This window comes from Artemia franciscana, chromosome 4 (assembly GCF_032884065.1).
Source record: "Artemia franciscana chromosome 4, ASM3288406v1, whole genome shotgun sequence".
NCBI lineage: Eukaryota > Metazoa > Arthropoda > Branchiopoda > Anostraca > Artemiidae > Artemia > Artemia franciscana.
Window position 1 is genome coordinate 53143866 of NC_088866.1, and position 16548 is coordinate 53160413.

Here is a 16548-nt window from a genome sequence, read left to right on the forward strand (position 1 = left end):
TAAAGATTTTTCCAAGTGTCAATGTTTGAATGAACTTTGACAAATTGGAGAAAACAAATCAATAAAGAGAAGAAACTAAAAAAAGAAAAAACTAAAAAAAAAAACTAAAGAAGAAACTGTATCTATATATATATACATAAAAAAAGTTGTATATATGCATGTTTGTTTGTTTGTGGGTTTGCATTTGACGTCATTATAAGTATATAAGGCTTTGCATATGACGTCATTATAAGATGAAACTACACCGGGACACAAATGACGACCGGGACACAGGGAATATAAATGACGACCGGGAAACTCAAAGAGAAATTACATGTGACGCCGGGGGCACAGGGGGAATATATAAATGACGACGGGGACACAGGCAATGTTCGATTAGCAATCACCATCAACAAAGCTCAAGGGCACAGACAATGGGGCAGCGAAGAATGTAGTATATTCACAAGTTTTACGTCGTTAAAAACATAAATTGACTTTGCATCCAGTTGAACTTTATCCTTTTCAATCTTAGACATCGTGACGGATGAAAACTCGGAACAATCTATATATATAAAAATAAGTTGTCTGTGTGTGTGTGGGTCTGTTTGTCGGGTGACGTCATGTTTGTGTGTCCACTGACGTCATGTTTTCAACTGACGAAATTACAGACCGGGACATCGGGACACAAATGACGACCAGGACACCGGCACATAGGGAATATAAATGACGACACTCAAAGAGAAAGCGACAGGGACAAAAGGAATGTTCGATTAGCAATCGACAAAGCACCGGGACACAAATGACGACCGGGACACAGGGAGTATAAATGACGACCAGGACATAAGTAAAAAAAAACTAAAAAAACTAAAAAAGCTAAAAACTACAAAAAAACTAAAAATAAAAAAAAAACTAAAAACTAATAAATAAAACTAAAAAATCTAAAAATCTAAATAAACTAAAAAAAAAGAAAAAATAGAAAAAAGGAAAAAATAAAGGAGAAAAACAAAACTAAAAAACGAATGTATATACAGACCGGGACACCGGGATACAAATGACGACCGGGACACAGGGAATATAAATGACGAACGGGACACAGGGACACAACTACAACGGGGACGCCGGGGGGCACAGGGGGATATAAATGACGACCGGGACACCGGGACACAAGGAATATAAATGACGCCCGGGACACTCAAAGAGAAATCACAGACTGGGACACCGGGACACAAATGACGACCGGGACATAGGGAATATAAATGACGACCGGGACAAAGGGACAAAACTACAAATGGGACGCCGGGGGGCACAGGGGGATATATAAATGACGAAGGCGACACAGGGAATGGTCGATTAGCAATCACCATCAACAACGGTCAAGGGCAATCATTAGAATCATGAGGTTGTTTCCCCATGACGATCCAATACGGATTGTTTTCCCATGGACCATTATATGTTGCATGTTCAAGAGTCGGTAAACCTGACAATCTATTTATATGCACAGACAATGGGACAGCAAAGAATGTTGTATATTCGCAAGTTTTACGTAGTAAAAAACACACACACACACACATATATATATATATATATATATATATATATATATATATATATATATATATATATATATATATATATATATATATATATGTATATATATATATATATATATATATATATATATATATATATATATATATATATATACTAGCTGTTGGGCAATCAAATACATATGTAAATACGTCAACAAAGGCAGTGACATGGCAGTTTTTGGCTTGCAGCCCGAAATCAAAGATTTCGATGAAATCGTACAATATCAGGCTGGAAGATACATAAGCAGTAAAGAAGCTGTTTGGCGAATTCCTTCATTTCCGATACATGAACGTAGTCCAGCTGTTGTTCACTTAGCGGTACATTTACAGAATGGTCAACGTGTTTATTTTACGGAAACCAACGTGCAACAAAGAGTCCTGAATCCACCGGATACAACATTAACAGCTTTTTTTTCGCTTTGCAAAAATGATTCTTTTGCAAAAAAACTGCTGTATACTGAAGTGCCTTCGTATTACAAGTGGAATACTAAAAATAAAGTATTTGAACGTCGAAAACAGGGTAAGTCAGTCGACGGCCAACCTACCATCTTCAAAGATACCACGATAGGAAGACTCTACACCGTTCACCCCAATCAACATGAATGCTTCTTTCTACGCCTGCTTTTGTTGAATGTACCCGGTCCGACATCCTTTGAGTATTTGAGGACTGTAAATGGTTACCGTAGTGCATGCCAAGCTCTGAATTTATTGGAGAATGACCAACACTGGGATAACTGCATCAATAACGCGTGTGAAACGTCAACCCCAAGTCAAATTCGTGCATTGTTTGGCATCATTTTAACAACTTGCTCTCCATCAGCTCCTACAGAGTTATGGGAAAAATATAAGTCAAAAATGTCCGAAGATATACTCCATCGAAAACAGTTAGAGACGTCAGATATGACTTTTGATTTTACATCAGAAATTTATAACTACACTTTAGTTGTTATAGAAGATTTGTGCGTACGTATGGCAAACAAACCCCTTCGGGATTTCTGAATGCCTTCACCTAACCGTATCGCTGCTGTTTCGACATGTGTAGAATTGGATCGTGAACAAAGTTACAGTACGAGTGATCTATTGTCGTATGTACAAAATAACATTTCCAAGTTAACGTGGGAACAAAAAGACATTTATGATACGATAATGCATGTGTCGATAACAACGTTGGAGAAATTTTCTTTTTGGATGCGCCAGGAGGTACTGGTAAAACGTTTGTGATAAAACTGATTCTGGCATCAATTCGATTAAAAATGATATAGCGTTGGCAATTGCGTCGTCCGGAATAGCCGCAACATTGCTGCCTGGTGGAAGAACTGCTCATTCCGCTTTGAAATTGCCTCTGAACTTGCATTGTAGAGAAACTCCCACGTGTAATATTTCCAAATCATCTGGGATGGGTAAAGTATTGCAGCAATGCAAACTTATTATTTGGGATGAGTGCACAATGGCACACAAAAAATCGCTCGAGGCTCTGGATCAATGCTTGAAAGATTTGCGAGGGAAGTCGAAACCCTTTGGCAGCACATTAATATTGCTTGCGGGAGATTTCAGGCAAACATTACCTATAATACCTAGATCAACTCCTGCAGACGAAATGAATGCTTGCCTGAAAAATTCTAATTTATGGGCACACGTAAAAACATTAAAATTAACTACAAATATGCGTGTCCGATTGCAAAACGATGACTCTGGTCAAACATTTTCAGATCAATTGCTGGCAAATCATTTTAATTAGGTTTTAGCTAGTCTTTTAGTGGCAGCACAGTTCAAAAAAATGATTCTACTATAATCATAATTTGTGTTAATTACAAGAAGTGTTTATATATATTGATATCTTCTCAAATGAGCCATTAAATAGCTCTCTATGATGCTCCAATATCTCGCAAGCTGTGGGGAAAAAAAATACCATTAATGCAGAACACTGTAGGTCAAGCAAAGTTCCCCAAATAGGGTTTTCGGACAAGGCTCTTGAGATAGTGTACCTCCTGATTCAATCTGACACTGTTTTAAGATTTATGGCTCATTCCATTTCTAAGTGTTGGAAGTAATCATCTCTCACTAGTTTGCAAGCTACTGCTCTAACCCAGAAAATATTAAATTATAACTTAGACACCATAAATATTTTTACAATTTACATAATAATCCTCTAATTTATCATAGTCTGGTCAAAAGTTCAGTGTGTCTAGTATAAACTAGTGCATCATCTTGTATTATAGCATAACCTTTCATAATTAACAAAAATAATTTTAAGAATAGAATCATTTTTTTTTTACGAAAACTTTATTTTCATTAAAAAAAAATTGATTAATGGCATCATATTCGTAGATTGTAACAAAATTGTGCCTAAAAGAATGTAAAATATTATAATGTTAACTATGATGGAATTCGGCTTCCAGCGGTAGCTAAAAATCTAGTAAGAGAAAATCGCGTCTTAAGAAATGCAAAATACCCGTAACTCCTAAAACTAGAGTCAGATAAAAAAAAATTATTATTGCAACCATCCTTTCCAAATCGGTTCAATACCCCTATATATGTCTCCTGAAAAGATCCTACTCCTCTAGAATCGCAATAATATGTTAATAATCTTATATCTATAACTTAAAGTGTCAATACAGGGATGAGGAGGGGGATTATCTGACTTCCCTTTTTGTTTTCAATTCTGGGGATGTTATAGGAGGTTATATCTTTTTTTGATGCTTCCTGGGAGATGTAAGACTTATTTAGGTATTTCTGATAAGATTTTTCTTCTCTCCCTCATTAGAGTGGGGGTTGCAATACCTTATTTTATCAAATCACTCAGCTTAAACTTAAGAAATTACGTAAGTAAAATGCTGATTTTGCCATTTATTAAAGGACAGACAAGTTCTATCCCTTACCTATGGGTAAACTCCTCTTTTACGAGGGTGACTGCGGTTGGGTAGAAGCAGTGGGGTCTCATTAATTTATGAAAATAGCTCATAGGCATCATCCTTAATTTCGTATTTAATGTCCTCCCCGTACAAGGTGCTTATCTTAGGCTCTCTGTTACTTACACTATTTATATAGTTTCCATAGCTTAACAAGAGCACAAAACTGAAGATGTTGGGATGGCTGATTCACGGAAATATTTAAGAGACATATGTCTATCTATGCGTTGAAAATGCATTTTGTTTAAAATACTACATAAACAGGCATTGAGTAGAACTTAACTACCCGGTTGAAAAGTTAGCTGCTCCAATCCTTTTTTCTCTTTCTTAGCAGGGGGTATCCCTTTCTCTTCATCAACAATGAAGCGCTATTTATTAGCTTCTGCTAAAGAATGAGGGCCAAGAGGCCTAAATTCATGTCGAAATTGGATTTGATATTATCAATTCTTACTCTAAGAAAAGGGACATCCCTCTTTTAGGATGCAAACCAAATGTTCTTTTTAAAATATTCTTATAAATGAACCAGTCCCTATTAGAGGCAATAGTTATATAATTCATCTAAGAGCACCCTCATTTCATTCGTAAAATACTACTGCAACAAGAATGAAAGAAAAAAAGATAATTAGGTAGGTTCTCAGGTAGGATATGTTTAAAATACTATGGGCAGGAGATGGGTGTGCTCTATATCAAAAATAAGAAAAATTGGAGTGATAACATAAAATCAAATGGAAAAGGGGGGAAGAGAGCAATTTAAAGGATCAAACCCGCATTCAAATGGGGACACCCTTTTCACGATCTAGAGATATTTTTTATTAAGAAGAACTCCTAGGGTCAGCATAATAACAACAAGTATTAAAATTCTTAATCAAATTAAAATAATTTTATTATCGAGACCTTAAAAAAAATAATACCAATATGCACATACAAGCCATTAAAACATGTCGCTAAAAAGAATGTAGATCCATAGATTCTATCTGCTATAGTAAAAGAAGCTTTCATAGACTCTAATCCTTGGTGGAATGACAAGTATAAGCCCAGTATTAAAGTAATTATGAGTCCCTGGAGACATTGATCGAAATTTTTCTCTATTAATGCATGGCGAGCTCAAGTTACAGAAAATCCTGAAGCCAGAAGGATACTTGCATTAAGTAGGGGGACCTGTAACGGACTAAATCCCTCTACTCAAGTTGGAGGCCGTAAAGCTCCAACTTCAATATTCGGTGGCAAACTTCTATGAAAAAATACTCAAAAGAAAGAGACAAAAATTTAAAAAGCTTTGGAAATGATAAAAAGAAACATTCCCCATCGTAAACCAAATCCAACGTTTGTTGAGTGTATCCCTTGAAAACTAGCCTTTCGTGAAACATCTTGTCACCATTGATACGAGAAAAATATGATAGTAATCAATCCTATTGAGAATGGTACGCTATTAAAAGAGTGAAATCATTTGACTAGTCCTGAAGTTATTACAAAGGCCCCCATGCCCGTAGCTAATGACCAATAATGACCGTAGCTAACGTTAACCAAAAGATAGGGGTGATTTAATTGATTCATTATTCTATTGCGAAGACAGTCATTAAAGTTATAAAAACGTAAGACTGAATAATAGCCACTGAAAATTTTAACATTAATAAGACAACTTGTTAAAATATTATAACCGCAGTAATATAAATACTTTCTAGGGTACCTTAAATCCCTAGAAGAGCTAAGAGGAGATGGCCGGCAATCATACTAGCTGCAAGTCGAACAGAGAGTGTAATAGGTCGAATCATATTTCTAATGATTTCAATTATGACTATGGAAGGTATAAGAGGTGCTTAACCTCCTAATGGTACAAGATGAGCTAAAGCATTTAAAGTTTCCTCGATCTAAGCATACACAATAAAAGAGAGGAACTGCAAGTCTTAAAGTGACCGTAAAATATCTGGTAGCAGTAGAAATATAGGGAAACAACCCAATAATATTATTAAACAAAACAAATAAAAAAGTGCAATAACTAGGATAATAGCACTGAATCTAGCCGGCCCTATAAGGAGAGACATCTCCTGATTTTGCCCTATCAGAATACTTTTAGCTAAAATATGGGGCCACGAGGGGATCATTGAAAAAATATATGATCATAAATAAAATCAGAGTTAATATTCTTAATCAGTTACATAAAAAAGTGGAAGTCGGATCAAATACTGAAAAGATATTTGCTATCATTTTCAATTCAAATAAATAGTCTGACTGGAGAATCCCTTAGAAGAAACAACTAAATTTGGTTGATAAAGGCAGAAAATTATAGTCATGAGCTCATAGAAGAATTATAGAGACAAGGAAGATTAGAACTCAAGGGAGCGGTATTATTTGAGGAATGACAGACTGCCACCGGTTTCTTACAGTTGACAACTTTATGTTTACTATTAAACTAAGTCTCTATTCCACAGGGAGTAATTACCATAAGAGAGCTTAAGAGGCTACTGCTTACCTTCAGCCACCTAATGAGATCTGTAACTCAAGTTACTTTAGAAAGTCTCTTTCTCCAGCAGCTTCAATTAAAATAAGTATAAAACTATGTTTCAGGGCCAAAAATTTTAGAACATTCACCATAAAACACTCCAGGCATATTCACTAGAAGTTTCGATTGATTAAGTCAACCTGGGCCTTCAACCATCTCCATACCTAGAGATTGCACGCCTCCTGTCACGTTCTTACATGATCAAATGACCAATGACCAATTTTCATTAACATTAACATTATTTCGTGGGTTGTCGAATACGAGGTAGGTTCCTCAAGCAAGTTTAGAAACCGCCAAATTCTCTAGGTTTCAATAGTACTAACCAGGTTAATTAAGACTAGACTAATAGGGTATTTAATTCTAGTGGTCTGACCATCTAAAAAGTGCTCTACCCAAAAAATAGGAGATAAATGCAGATTTCACTCTTGTTGGTGATATTTTTGTGCTAGACCTCCTCTATTCATCTAAAAATTTTGCTCTAGGGTCTTGTATGACCGCGGATGCTGGCACAAGATGATCCCCCTATTTTTGTTCTCAAGACCTAACAAATAGATAATAATTCCTTTAGGATTTAAAAATTTGATTGGTGAATAGGAACTAAAATAATCAATAATATAAAGGGCCCGCTAGTCAAGTTGGGAATGTCCCGGTTGTAACTGAGAATGACGGAATCTTGCATGACATATTAGAAGCCACGGCCCCTGGAGAACCCCCGTTTGTAACTGAGGAGGGCAGAGACACGGTTGCTAAGTAGTGGCGACGCTCACGTGAGTCTTACGTAATGACAATGGACGCCTGGGATGTTGCATAATACTTTAAAATATTTTTTATTTAGAATTTGATTTTTCTTTCAAGGTGTTTTTTCTTGAATACTATTTTTCTTCTTTTAGCTATTTTTTTCTCGGGGAACTTTCACAAACCAAAGATTTTTGGCCAAAGACCCGTTTGTCATCTTTATATTAATTTCTTTGTTTTTCGTCTTGGCTGGCCAGCTCGGCTTTAGATCTCTTATTTGATGGACTTAACTGATTTTGTCAAGGAGTCATCCAAAGTTTACAACCACTGTATTTCAGTTCAACCTAAAAGCCATTCAAAATGAATCAATTCTAAATAGCGAGTAAAAAGAACATCAAAAACAAAGCTTCCTATGATGTTGTCTTTCATGAATTTGACTGATTTAGCTACTGAACCACTCGAACTGTGCAAACACAGAATTAAAACTGAAAGCCATTCACGTTATCAGATTATCAAGATTGTCAAAATATTGCCAAGTATTACCCAAATGATATGTGGAACTATAAATATCCTCTCCAACATTATCAACCATCTTGCGATACAATATTAAAATCTCGAGTTATATAATTGAAATTCTCTATGGACATGTCAAAACCTTACAGGATATTATCAGAAACTTGCTAGTTATTAAAAAAATATTGCATGGTATTATTAAAATCTTAAATGACATTAACAAAATACTTACAGCTAAAATCATAACGTGTCTGCCATTACCAAAATCTAGTATGGTGCTATCAAAATCATGTTACATATTGACAAAACTGATTATAGAGCTACTAAAATAATGTCTGCTATTATCAAGATTATAAAAATATTTTCAAATATTATCGAGACCTTACCTGACATTAGCGACGTCTTGCATGATATCACCAAATCATGTTTAAATAATACAAAACCTTGTCTTGCATTTTTTGTTGTGAGTCTTGTAAGATATTATGACATTCTTTTCCCATATTACCTAAGTCTTACAAACTATTATCAAAATATAGAATGATACTAGCAAAATCTTATCTAGTAGTACCAAAATATTATCAAGTATTACCTTAATTTTGTGTGATATTACCAAAATCAGGCCTGAAATTATAAAATATCTTGAGCTATATAATCAAAATGACACATGGTATAATGTGAATTCTATATGATATTATCAAAACTTTACATAGTATTATCAAAATCTTGCAAGTTATTAACAAAATCATGAACTCTATTTTGAAAAATCTACATGATATTAACCGAATACTTTTCTGGTAATATCAAAACGTGCCTGATATCATCAAATCTGACATGATGCTATTTAAATCGTGTTTGCTATTACCAAATTTAACAAAGTGCGAGGAAATCGTTTATGTCATTACCAAGGTTATGAAAATCTTTCCAAGTATTACCAAACTCATGTATGAGACTATCGAGATTATCAAAGCCATGTCAAATACTATCAAAAACCTTACATATTCCTTATCAAATTTTCACATGATATTACTAAATCATTTTTAAATACTAAGAATCTTGCATTTTCAAGTCTTGTGAGATATTATAGCAATCCTATCCGGTTCTATCAAATCAAGAATGATGCTATCAAATTTGTGTCGGGTACTATAAAAATATTATCAAGCATTACAAAAATCGAGTGTGCTATTATTGAAATCATGCCTGGAGTTATTAAATACCTTGTGCAGCATTAGCAATAAGTTAATACCTTGTGCAGCATTAGAAAATGCCTTAGAAATAAGGCATTTTCAAAAAGACCTCTCAGACATATCTCTTACTATTACTTACTTTTACCTCTAATAACGACCCTCCATCTCTAAAATTGGTTGCTTAGGGTCCCCCTCTTTTCTTTATTTCCTGTTTTGTGCTTATACTTTATCCTATGTCAGCTTTTTTTCGTTTGTTTTTCCATTTGTTGAATTTTAATTGCTTTTTCTGTGATTTCGTGATTTTCAAATATTTTTTATTAATGTATATGTATGTACAAAAAATGTGCTTATTATTTAGATTTCTTGCACTAGAATGAATCTTCAATACGCAATCATCTACACAATGAAATATCTAAAATCAATGCTATGTAACATCTCACTGATTCAATAGCTAACTTTACTGGACTATTTCACGTCAGAAAATTAATTATGCCACAAAAACAGGTGTGGTTAATAAATCAAAAATCAATAGTATTGGGGGGCTTGAGCGCTCTCATATGGAAAGGATTTGAAACATACGATCCATTTAATTATTCTAGAAAGTGGGACACGGATTTCTCCGTGCAGAGAAAGGTTATCACGCATAAAGTATTCTCCAAATCACAATATTAGAAAGGCTATCTTGTTTTAGCTGTCTAGTTCACAGTTCAATTGGGAAAAATCTATTTCAAATCCTAAAGCAGACAGCAGTCTTTGGATTGTGAAGGATACCTGAGAAAAAATGACTCAAAGAAGAACAAACACATCGAAAAAAAAAATGCCTTGAAAGAAAAACGATATTCTTAAGAATAAAATATTAAAATATTATGCAACATCCTACGCGTGCACAATTATTACCTAAAACTCACATGAGTGTCACCATTACTTAACACCCATGTTTGTATCCTCCTCAGTTACAATCGAGACTTCCCCAATTGAGTAGCGTGCCCTCCGTTGGACTTGGTTACTTGGGCCGCAGTGAAATTTGATACAAGGGCCCGGCTTGAAATGGATGCTTGGGCCTTGCTGGGACTGGATGTTAGGGACCAACGGTGGAATTGAATGCTAGTGTCCCGGTGAAATTGGATGCTAGGACCCCCGATGAAATTGCTCACTAGGACCCCGTTGAAATTGGCTGATAGAACCTAACTTGAGTTGAAGGGAGTTTGTTCATAGTTCATTTTGACAGAAATTTGGGTACCCTTCAGTTTGATACTGAAATTGGATTTTCTTCAAATATGTTTTATTTTTTCCACAGGCTTAAGCTTAGATCGGTCTTGTCAGGTATTCGACTTCTTCTTTGGGGCTTTTTAGCTAGGCTTTTAGTGGCAGGACAGACATCACTTTAAAGCGTTCTTCTACTTTTAATCAAGACAAACTGGGCTTGTTCAATCGGTTTAATCAATTGGCTGTTCCTTCCATATAACTCATACGTTACCGCAGCGCAGTGGCTATGATGCACTCTTCTGAATTTGAAGGATAGGAGTTCAAGACACTCTGCGGTAACGGGATGCGTTCATGTCAGCAAGATTAGTACTCTCTTTATTGTAAATGCAATTTCGCAATAACATTTGAGGTTTTTGCCGGTCAAGAATTTTGTTCCAGGTTTACAGGTATGTTCCAGGTATGACAAAATAAAAACCAATGCATAAAACTTTCCTTAAGTAGAGTAGTAAAAAGGTATTACTACTAGGTAAAAAGATTTTAAATAAATCAATATCTTCTCAAATGAGTCATTAAACATCTTTCTATGATGTTCCAATATCTCGCTTGCTGTGGGAAAGACATAGAGATGCCGTTCATGCAGAACACCGTAGTTCAAGCAAAGTTCCCCAAATAGGGTTTTCGGACAAGGCGCTAGAGATAATGTACCTCTTGATTCGATCAGACTTTTTTTTAAGATTCATGGCCCATTCTATTTCTAAGTGTTGGAAGTAATCATGAAAACTTTGACCTGTTATTCAAAATTTGTTCTATTTCTATTTTGAATACAAAACAAAGAAAATTTATGATCAAATTAAATTACTGGATAAAGATTGTTCCCCTCGAAAACCACCCATCTATATTTTAATAACTTTAAGGTTAAGCATGGCCATAGCTTGATCGTAATATCTTGTTCCATGCATTTTCATAGTTTACCTTCTTAAGTACGGCCTCAGCTTTTTGTGGAAGAAATTTAAGACTAAATTTTCCCACTGGAGACATAATAATATAGACATACGGAAGTACAGTGTCCTACCCAAATCAAAAGGGTAAAAACAAGTTTTTAGTACATTAAAGCTTAAATAAAGCCTAAGTTTTCCGAGGAAAGACATTTAGAAATTGATTAATTAGTTGGATAAAGATTCAACAGAAAAAACACGTGGCATTTTTATTAAAAACTCTTAGAAATGTCCAAATGCAAAAAAAGTATCTCTTTCTTACTTCGTTTGCGTGTTTCATTTACTAGCGAAAAATTGTATTATTAAGTTGATATTTTTTGTTAATATTACTATTGTGAGTAATGAAGATTCTGTTGCATAATGTGTAATACTCACTGCTCATTCAAAATGAGATTTTGCTAAAACCAAAATTTAAATTGATACAATGTGACAGGCAAGTGCGCTTAATATAGCAATAGAAATAAGGCATTTTCAATAAGACCTCTCAGACATATCTCTTACTATGACTTACATTTACCTCTAATAACGACCCTTCATCTCTGAAATTGGTTGATTAGGGTCCCCCGCCTTTCTTTATTTCATGTTTTTTGCTAATCTTTGATCTTATAGTGCTTATTATTTAGTTTTCTTGCTCTAGAATGAATCTTCAATACGCAATAATCTACGGAATGAAATATCTAAAACTAATGCTATGTAACATCTCACTGATTTAATAGCTACCTTAACTGGTCTATTTCACGTCAGAAAATTAATTAAGCCACAAAAACAGGTGTGGTTAATAAATCAAAAATCAATAGTATTGGGGGGGGCGTGCGCGCTCTCATACGGAAAGGATTTGCAACATACGATCCATTTAATTATTCTAGAAAGTGGGACACGGATTTCTCCGTGCACGGAAAGGTTATAACACATAAAGTATTCTCCAAATCATAATATCAGAAAGGCTATCTTGTTCCAGCTGTCTAGTGCACAGTTCAATTGGGAAAAAATCTATTTCATTGCTAAGGCGGACAGCAGTCTTTGGATTTTGAAGGTTACCTGACAAATAAATGGCTCAAAGAAGAACAAAAGCATCGAAGAAAAAACAACCTTGAAAGAAAACCGATATTCTTCAGTCAAAATTAAAGTATTATGCAACATCCTACACGTGCATAATTATTACGTAAAACTCACATTAGCGTCAACATTACTTAACACCCGTGGAACTGCTCACTAGGACCCCTGGTGTAATTCCTCACTAGGGACCTGTTGAAAGTGCCTGCTAGGAACCACATTGGAATTGCATACTAGGACCTCGATGGGATTAATTGTTAGGGCTTAAGTAGAGTAGCTCGCTTGGGGCCCTGCTGGAATTGCTTGCTAGGGACACGGTGTCTTGAAGGTTTCCTTCTTAGGATGACCCTGAAGGATTTTTCCTGGCTCTTGCAGGTTTTTCAAGTAATTATCATAGCAACCACCTATATGTCTTAGAAATCAATCCCCTATAAAGTAACAGGTATCTGCGTCTCAAAGAAAATTGATAACACCAGCGTCTTTTTAGAAGTTTCAAAAAAATGGTCGGGACGGGGATTCGAAGTGGATACTTTGTCACAGAATTCACAAGGTACTCACTTCTAATAGCTACGCACTTAGTTGTCTTAGTAGTATATTTGAAAATACCTGCAGCATCTATATTTTTCATATCCAAATCATCTTTTAAAATCATTTTAATTAGGTTTTGTGTTAAAGTTTAAAATCATAGGTTTGTGTTTTTTTTTTGTGTATGGCAATCTGGATGTTCAAATTGGGATGTTCGTAAATTTAATAGCATTATTTATTAACTTCTGTTATTAATGAAGGTCCTTTAATAAGCGGCAATTTAGACTTTTTTTTTCATTAACCAAAGAAATGATACTGAGAGATACAGCTAAATTTCCATTTTTGTCTTCTGAAATATATGCTACAGTAAAATCTATTCATCACAGCTATGATTTTCCTTTACACACCATCCATTTATCTCAAACCCCCTTATGGTTAGCCCTCTCCAAGTTATCCTGCATTTGATTCCACCCAATGCAAGTCAACTCCTGTTCAGGTAAATTCTTATTCATTTTTCCCTTATTCAGCTTTTGCTAACCTTGTTTTACCTAACTATCCATGATGATTGATTTGTAACCTAACTTGAGTTGAAGGGGGTTTGTTCATAGTTCATTTTGACAGAAATTTTGGTACCCTTCAGTTTGATACTGAAATGGGAGATTCTTCAAATATGTTTCATTTTTTTCCAAAAGTTTCAGCTTAGATCGGGCTTGTCAGGTATTCGACTTCTTCTTTGGGGCTTTTCAGCTTGGCTTGTAGCAGCATGACAGACAAAATTTTAAAGCGTTCCACTACTTTTAATCGAGACAACCTGGGCTTGTTCAATCGGTTTGATCAATTGGCTGTTCCTTCCATATACGGTTAAGTTACCTCAGCGCAGTGGCTATAATGCACTCTTCCGAATTTGAAGGATAGGAGTTCAAGACACTGTGGTACCGTTTCTCAGTTGAATATTGTAGTAGAAAAAGAAAAACTTTAAATGTTATGGCAAACGTTTTGTAATTATTGGATTTTAATCCTTGAAAAAGAATTTCAACCATTGTTTTGGCATCAATCGGACACATTGCAGAAACTCCTGCTAATTTCATATCATCTAAGTTTGTCGCATCATTTTTGTGAATGCATCTTCGTAGGTATATTTCAGGTTCGGGCAGGTAAAGAATTTTGTTCAAAATTTCTTCAACCATTTATTACCCTTTCTTATTTTCCTAGAGCCAAGAATGATTGAAATAGCATTCAAAATTTTGTTAAAACATGTCATTTTAGGCTTTTTTAAATTAAAATCAAATGCATCAACTATTATTAAGCGGAGTAGTAAAACCATAACAAAAGAAAAAAACTTACTTTGAAATTTTCCGGTATTCTTCTGCTTGGAATTATTACTCAGACAATTGAAAATTTTTACAGAAAGTTTGACATTTAAAAATAATCAAAAACTAACAGTTAAAACATTGCAGGATAAAATAACTTTTTCATCATCCTATACAAGATTAGGCTATTATTGTTTGCTACTATAGTTTTGGAAGAAACACAGTTTAAAAAAAAATGATTCTACTTTAATAATAATTTGTGTTAATTACAAGAAGTTTTTAAATATATCGATATCTTCTCAAATGAGCCATTAAATAGCTCTCTATGATGCTCCAATATAAAAAAGATACCATTAATGCAGAACACTGTAGGTCAAGCAAAGTTCCCCAAATAGGGTTTTCGGACAAGGCTCTTGAGATAGTGTACCTCCTGATTCGATCTGACACTGTTTTAAGATTTATGGCTCATTCCATTTCTAAGTGTTGGAAGTGATCATCTCTCATAAGTTTGCAAGCTACTGCTCTAACCCAGAAAATATTAAAATTATAACTTAGACACCATAAATATTTTTACAATTTACATAATAATCCTTTAATTTATCATTGTCTGGTCAAAAGTTCAGTGTGTCTAGTATAAACTAGTGCATCATCTTGTATTATAGTATAACCTCTCATAATTAACAAAAATAATTTTAAGAATACAATCATTTTTTTTTTACTAAAACTTTATTTTCATTTAAAAAAATTGATGAATGGCACCATACTCGTAGATTGTAACAAAATTGTGCCTAAAAGAATGTACAATATTATAATGTTAACTGTGATGAAATTCGGCTTCCAGCGGTAGCTGGAAATCTAGTAAGAGAAAATCGCGTCTTAAGAAATGCAAAATACCCGTAACTCCTAAAACTAGAGTCAGATCAAAAAAAAAAATTACTATTGGAACCATCCTTTCCAAACCAGTTCAATACCCCTATACATGTATACCCCAATACTTCCTGGGAGATGTAAGAATTATTTAAGGTATTACTGATAAGATTTTTCTTCTCTCCCTCATTAGAGTGGGGGTTGCAATACCTTATTTTTTCAAATCATTCAGCTTAAACTTAAGAAGTTACGTAAGTAAAATGCTGATTTTGCTATTTATTACAGGATAGACAGGTTCTAACCCTTACCTATGGGTAAACTGCTCTTTTACGAGGGTGACTGTGGTTGGGTAGAAGAAGCGGGGTCTCATTAATTTATGAAAATAGCTCATAGGCATCATCTTTATTTTCGTTTTTAATGTCCTCCCCGTACAAGGTGCTTATCTTAGGCTCTCTGTTATTTAAACTATTTTTATAATTTCCATAGCTTAACAAAAGCACAAAACTGAAGATATTGGGATGGCTGATTCATGGAAATATTTAAGAGACATCTGTCTATCTACGCGTTGAAAATGCATTTTATTTAATATACTACATAAACAGGCATTGAGTAGAACTTAACTACCCGGTTGAAGAGTTAGCTGCTCCCATCCTTCTTTCTCTTCCTTAGTAGGGGGTATTCTCTTCATTAACAATGAAGCGCTATTTATTAACTTCTGCTAACGAATGAGGGCCAAGAGGCCAAAATTCAGGTCGAAATTAGATTTGATATCATCAATTCTGACTCTAAGAAAAGGGATATCCCTCTTTTAGGATGCAAACCCAATGTTCTTTTTAAAATATTCTTCTAAATGAACCAGTCCCTAGTAAAGGCAATAGTTATATAATTCATCTAAGGGCACCCTGATTTCATTCGTAAAATACTACTGCAACAAGAATGAAAGAAAAGACGATAATTAGGTAGGTTCTCAGGTGGGAAATGTTTAAAATACTATGGGCAGGAGATGGGTGAGCTCCATATCAAAAATAAGAAAAATTAGACTGATAGCAAAAAATCAAATGGAAAAGGGGGCGAGAGAGCAATTTAAAGGATCAAACCCGCATTCAAATAGGGACACCATTTTCACGATCTAGAGATATTTATTATTAAGAAGAACTCCTAGGGTCAGCATAATAAAAACAAT